This window comes from Leuciscus leuciscus (assembly GCF_965113295.1).
Source record: "Leuciscus leuciscus genome assembly, chromosome: 23".
NCBI classification, from domain to species: Eukaryota; Metazoa; Chordata; class Actinopteri; order Cypriniformes; family Leuciscidae; genus Leuciscus; species Leuciscus leuciscus.
Genome location: NC_138747.1, coordinates 20,323,619 through 20,331,105, shown reverse-complemented (window position 1 = coordinate 20,331,105; position 7,487 = coordinate 20,323,619). Strand labels below are relative to the sequence as shown.

General features: G+C 32.7%; 1 long non-coding RNA gene across 2 annotated transcripts; it reads left to right on the top strand.

The window, feature by feature from the left end:
• Positions 1-678: 678 nt before the first annotated feature.
• On the top strand, positions 679-5,410 carry LOC309488541. 2 transcript variants are annotated; one of them, XR_014202160.1, is made up of 6 exons: positions 679-1,591; positions 1,825-1,852; positions 2,197-2,258; positions 2,642-2,803; positions 4,040-4,134; positions 4,711-5,410. It is a non-coding gene; the product is annotated as an uncharacterized lncRNA (long non-coding RNA). The 2 variants fall into 2 exon arrangements; XR_014202159.1 differs by lacking the exon at positions 4,040-4,134.
• The last annotated feature ends 2,077 nt before the right edge of the window (positions 5,411-7,487 follow it).

Below are 7,487 nucleotides of genomic sequence, written 5' to 3'. Positions count from 1 at the left end.
TTTCAGATAAATGCTGTTCTTTTGAACTTTCTATTCATCAAAGCCCATACAAAAATGTAATATATGGCCATATATGTACTTATATTTTAAATAGCATGACATATATCTATACATATATTTGACTTATATGAGAACACAATATATGCCTGCAACATATATCTATACATATATTTGACTTATCTGAGAACACAATATATGACTGCAACATATATCTATACATATATTTGACTTATCTGAGAACACAATATATGACTGCAACATATATCTACATATATTTGACTTATCTGAGAACACAATATATGCCTGCAACATATATCTATACATATATTTGACTTATCTGAGAACACAATATATGCCTGCAACATATATCTATACATATATTTGACTTATCTGAGAACACAATATATGACTGCAACATATATCTATACATATATTTGACTTATCTGAGAACACAATATATGACTGCAACATATATCTACATATATTTGACTTATCTGAGAACACAATATATGCCTGCAACATATATCTATACATATATTTGACTTATCTGAGAACACAATATATGCCTGCAACATATATCTATACATATATTTGACTTATCTGAGAACACAATATATGCCTGCAACATATATCTATACATATATTTGACTTATCTGAGAACACAATATATGCCTGCAACATATATCTATACATATATTTGACTTATCTGAGAACACAATATATGCCTGCAACATATATCTATACATATATTTGACTTATCTGAGAACACAATATATGACTGCAACATATATCTATACATATATTTGACTTATCTGAGAACACAATATATGCCTGCAACATATATGAACATTTATGTGTCCAAACATGTGAAGAAAATATTTGAGTTCATCCATATATGATACCATATATCTGCATATATTACAGTATAGTATTGGTTTCTCGCATATATGGACAACATTAATTATAAATATGTGACATACATATTTGTTTTCAACATATTTAATAAATGTATGTAAACATACACTGTAACCCTTTACTGTAAATTTATAACGAATTTCTTACAGAATTGTACTGTATTTCCATAATACAGTATTAAGCTGTATCTTTTACAGAACAGCTGTAAATATACAGCACATTTCTGTTTTCGTCCTGATAAATTCGTTACCATCATACTGACTGAAAAGTCATTGCATTGTGGGATTGATTTCTTTCGCGCTCAATTCAGTTCAAATGTGACGCGTCATGCGAGCAGCAGCAGCAGACAGTAACGTTAGGCAGCTACAACAGGCAAACTCGTTTTGTCAGCGGGATTCAACTGAACAAAATAATCATTCCTGTTATCAAGATAAACAATGTCTGCGAATCTGTGAGCAATTTTAAAGCTTTTTTTAGGTTCGGTTCGGTTCGGTTCGGTCCGGTCCGTGTTTCAAACATCAGTTGCCTGTGACGCAGCAGAAAATGGACGACGTTAACGGTAGCAGCTACCTGAAGACGGATGGAAGAATTTGTCATTGAATAATCTAACCTGCGCGTGACGATAAGTGGGATTTAGAGTTTGAGAAGATGGAGAATTGTTCAACTGAGTGATACGGTAAGCCAATATCTTTTTTTTTTTTTTTTTTTTTTTTTTTTTGCGTTTCTACATTGTTTTCACGTATTTGGTTTGATTTTGCGAACGCTGTTTAACGTGGCCGCGCAAGCAATTCACTGACTCTGTTCCACCTGTTTACCAAGTAACGTTAACTTCGACATTTCATATAATAGGCAACCTTTACCATGCTATTTGCATGACGTGCATTTGATATATATTTTTTTTCGTTTTAGGCTTTGTAATCTGATGGCCATTGTTAATGTAAGTGCTTTTAAGTAGTGTTACAGTTATAGTCTAGCCTATGTGGTAAAAAAAAAAATGCTGTCAAATTCTGTCAGTTCTGTGATCGTGCTTTTGAATCGTTGTCAGAATTTTGCTAGCACATGAAAATCCATGTTCCTAATGCTGTTTTCAAATATAGTAGGCCTATTCCTGATTGCCATCCCATGGTCCTACAACTACTCCCTAATTCAAAGAAGTTAGACGGTGTTATCCTTCAAGCAGATAAGTAGAGATTATTCAGCAAATCTCATTAATTTGTAATATGTTTTATGTTTTGGTTCTGTTGATCAAGGTTGTGCTGTCCTTTTTAAAAATTGTTTCAGGAATTTGCATCGCTGATGTCCAGCAATCTACATTTGCCAGAAAGTCCACGACTTATTTCCTGGTATGTAAACATTAAAGGGGTAGATGAAACCTAAAATGAAAAGCCATCATTTACTCACCCCACTGCAAAATATGTTTTTCTTAATTAGTGTTTTTATTTTGTTTCCAGTCCAGATATCTACAATTCTTACATGAAGAAGCATTTAATAGACACGTAAAAATTGTCTTGTTTTCTTAAAGAATAAGTCAAAATTAAGTGAGTTTATGCTTAAAACAAACAAAATTATATGCCAGTGCATTTTAGCATTCTAACCAATTTTAATTTTTAGTTGAAAAATGTAATTCATAGAACTATGAATAGACAACCACAGTGGAACCCACAGTAGTTATTTTAATTATTAATATTATTTATTTATTCTTTTTTATTTTTTTATTCCATTACAGGTCAATCTCTAAGCAACCAGTGCTGGATATTAAGTTTGGAAGGTCAAGGTGTGTGTGAAGGATCACAGCCTCTTCATCACTGGCGTGGCAGCGCTGTTTGCCTCCTCCTATAACTTATGCTTGCAGTACCAGGAAGAGGCAGCACCTTGAGTTTGTTCAGAGGTTAGTCATTGGCATATTTGCCATTCATATATATATATATATATATATATATATATACATATATTAGACTGAATTGTGTCACTAACCTTGACTTGACAGTATTTATTATGTTGACTACTGGTATGAACAATATGGCCCTTGTTTCCATACAGGGCTTAGCTTAAGCCAGGTCTAGGCCTTAATAAAATTAGGGTATTTAAGCAGATTTTATAATAATGTATCATAAAAAAAAAAAACATTACTGGTGTGCATCTTGAGATAAAACAGTGGCAGTCATATATTTTAAGATATGTCAGTGCAAGTTGTTTTCAGTTGAAGGATTAGTGAAAATTCTGTCATTAATTACTCACCCTCATGTCGTTCCAAACCTGTAAGACCTTCGTTCATCTTCAGAACACAAATTAAGATATTTTTGATGAAATCTGAGAGGTTTCTGAACCACCCATAGACAGCAACGTCTTTGCAACTTTTAAGGCCCAGAAAGCTAGTAAAAACATTGTTTAAATAATCCATGTAACTAGTGCAACCTTAAAGGAGAACTCCGGTCAATTTTAACATTGAGCTCATTTTTTTGTAAATTTGGAGTGCTGTCAATACAGAGAACAACGACAAAAATCGGTGTTGCCTACACCGTGTTATCCTCGTTTTAAAATTTGCACCCTGTTGACTTCAAGTTTTAAACCTGCTTTTAGCCTCTTAACATCCTTGATGTGTCATACAAGTGCCCAGCCATGTGAGTGATTCCTTCAGAGTGAACACGGGTGAATCTGACTGCAGTAGATGTGAAAGATCTTGTTGAAACATCTACAAATGTCCGTATATAGGTGAAAAGGCCCCTTGAAATCAATTTAAGGTGGCAAATATTACCCCTTAATAAAAAATGTTAATTTCTGTCACTGCTTTAAACTGACCACTGCATAGAATATGAAAAATATGAATATCTTTGTCAGTCAGCTGTCAACAGGCCTAAACAAGCCATGGCACCAAGCACAGAAACACAATCAGTAAAATGTTATCTAATTATTATCAAGAAAACTTTGAAAATATCGATCGAGGCATATTTTGTCAATATTGCACACCCCTAATGCATGGTATTAACTTTGATTTCTTCGGGTCTTAAAAGGCCTTCAATTTGACTTTAAAAAATGTGCAGAAACCCTGCATCATAATATTTAGGTTGAACCACTGTAGCTATATATTTACCAATGTTTTTACCACTTTTCTGGGCTTTGACAGTTGCAATGATATTGATATCAATGGAAGGACAAAACTATCAGATTTCATCAAAAATATCTTCATTTGTGTCCTGAAGATGAACAAAAGTCTTGAGGGTGAGTAATAATGACAGAATTTAAATTTTTGGGTGCAAACATGCATTTTAGTCTGGTAAATCATGTTGTCATATATGCAATAAACATTGCAAGGCTTGCAATTAAGTTAAATTATTTCTGTCACAAAGGTTTGGGCTGGATTCTGGCAGTGTGTGCTCTATATAAACGGAGAGTCTAAAGACTGCCTTTCCACTGATACTCTGATGGCACCGGATGAGGGGATGATATTGTTAATGAGCTGGGTGATGAGTAGACAAAAGTTGTAGAATAAAACTTTAAATCTGGCAACCCCACTTCCAAAAATTTAGTTAGTTGACAGTGCGCATGTAAACAGACACATTGAGTTGATGTATTTTACCAGGGCAGAAAAAATATCAGTTATTGATCACAACATCCAACATTGCATTTTTTTTTTTTCACAACATCCAACATTGCATTTTTTTTTTTCACAACATCCTACATTGCATTTTTTTTTTTATGTTGTTCAGTTTTAGACAGCTTTTGTGCTGTCTCTCTTTGTCAAAATATATACACTCAGTTAATAATATTTAATTGTTGTTTTTTTCTGCCTTTTAGACGCTTTCTTGACATCAATCCTGAACGTGGATCAAAAACAAAGAAAGGACAAGTAACTTCAAAGAAAACTGGCCAAGTTGTGCAAAACAAGAACACCACTGTAAGCCTACAGGTGTCCTCACTTCTGCGAAACCTTGCAGACTTTGAATGGGATTTCGTTTGCACTTTTATGGACTTCAAAAAAGAAACAGCATTTCACTGTCGTTATAAAGCTTGGAAGAGCCAGGACATTTTTTAATAGAACTCTGATTGTATTCGTCTGAAAGAAGAATGTCAGATACACCTAGGATGACTTGAGGGTGAGTAAATCATGTGCTAATTTAAATTTTTGGGTGAACTATTCCTTTAATTAAGTGCTAACTGTTACCTGTTTGTTGTTAAGTGTTAAAATTGCATTTTATGTTTAAAAAGTAATTCAGCCAACATGTTCACAGAAGGCAATTTAACTAAATAAATGTTTTAAAACCCAGAAAATGTTGTTTTCTTTTTCCTAGTGTGACTACTCTTATGAAACCTTAAAGTATAATATTTTAATTATGTAATAATAAAAGCAGTATTCCCTGTAAAAATACAATTTATTGCTGTCGACAAGTTTAATAATGTAAAATGTGGTATATACTGTATTTGGTAATTACAGTGGAGTACTGTAAATGCTGTTTACTGTAGTAGTGTTGTAAAAATACAGTATGTGGATGGCAACCCAGCTGCCAGTATTTAACTGTAAATTTACAGTGAAAAGTTTTACAGTGTACATGCATGTGATACTAATGCATTTTTAAAGCTGTGGCATATGGTTATGGTACTTTGTGGATGTATTTGTCAAAAATGACAAAGAAATACTATATTTGGTATTACTATATTAAAATACTATATTTGGTATTCACACAATAGACAAAATCTCCAACTATAGGCATTTAATTTCAAGGCATTCAGATATAAGATTTGTATCCCTAATATATGTTAAAGTATGTACTATAGAAATAAGTACATATATGCATGTATAAATATATGCGGCATATATGCATGTATAAATATATGCGTCATATATGCATGTATACATATATGCGTCATATATGCATGTATACATATATGCGTCATATATGCATGTATACATATATGCGTCATATATGCATGTATACATATATGCGTCATATATGCATGTATACATATATGCGTCATATATGCATGTATACATATATGCGTCTTACATATATTTCACATTTATGTGCATATACGGGAAAATATATGGCACTTACATGAAAACGGCCATTTTTGATATATTTTGAAATATATGTTTCATATATGTATATGTGTTTTACATATATGAATTTTGCATATATTCTCATATATGCAGCAGACATACATGGGCACTAACATTATATATGTAATTTACATATATTGACATATATTACATTTCTGTATGGGAGACTGTACACAACTGTTTTCGACATTTAAAATAATAATGAATGTTTCTTGAGTATCAATCATCATATTAGAATAATTTCTGAAGGATCATGTGACAGTGACTACTGGAGTAATGATGCTGAAAACTCAGCTTTGATCACAGGAATAAATAACAGTTTAAAATATATTAAAATAGAAAGCAGCTGTTTTAAATTGGAATACTATTTTACAATATTACTGTTTTTGTTTGTATTTTTAATCAAATAAATGCAGCCTTGGTGAGCAGAAGAAACTTCTCTGTTATGTGCGCGCCACAGACTGCACGCAGGTCCGCTTAGAGTTCCGCCTTTTGCCTTCCGTCAATATTACGTTATTAGAAAAATATTTTTTTAGAGAATCGATTTTTTGACATTTGTGAATCGATTCAGAATCGTCCACGTCCGCATCGCGATGCATCTAAGAATCAATTTTTTCTCCCACCCCTAGATTTCATACAACAGGTTAATAAACAGTTACAATTAAGTCACTTACATTTTAGATGCAATGTTGACTGTTTTTGTTCTGTTTCAGCAGCGAAAATAGTTAAACAAAGATCACGGCAGAACCATCACGCATCACGTGTTTTCTCATAACTGAACGATTCAGCATTTTTAACGAATCGGTTGACTCAAAGATTGAATGATCAATCCATAAACATCTGTCTTAATCATGATCGACTCATTCGAACGAATCGTTTGAACGAATTAATCAATGACTCGCTTATTAAGATGGATGCCTGGCGACACCTAATGGCGGTTTAGTGTTGTTTAAAAGCATCATTCTTTCCCACATGTGTGTGATTTGTGTGTGCAACATTATCATTATTTTTCTTTCACTATTATATTAGCGATTTAAAAGCACCCACTCGTGTCACACGTCGATTAACCGGTGGGAAAATATCCTCAGACACATACCTAATAAATGTATATTTAAATACAATATTGGCCTACCTGGTAAAAAGTTTTATATACTATTTTGATATCCTTTTGGACACAAGAGGGCAGTATAGCCCTATGTTTGCTTTTTTTGTTGAACCAAATAGCACTAAATAGCCTGTTTTTAACTTTTTCATACTCCTTGAATTGCAAAAACAGAATAAAATGGGTTTAGTTCTAATATCTGTACAATTGTATATAAAAATAAATGGTGTATAATTACATTTTTAGAAGTTATGAGATGTTTCCTGCTTCCTTTTTGACATTAATTGAATCCCTCGCCATAGCAAAACTGTTTGAGATATTCAATATCCGTTTACAATTTAGCATCATTAATATATTTTTATCATGTTGAAAAAGTTTGGTAGGAATAAAATAAACCTTTTAGGAGGAGTAACT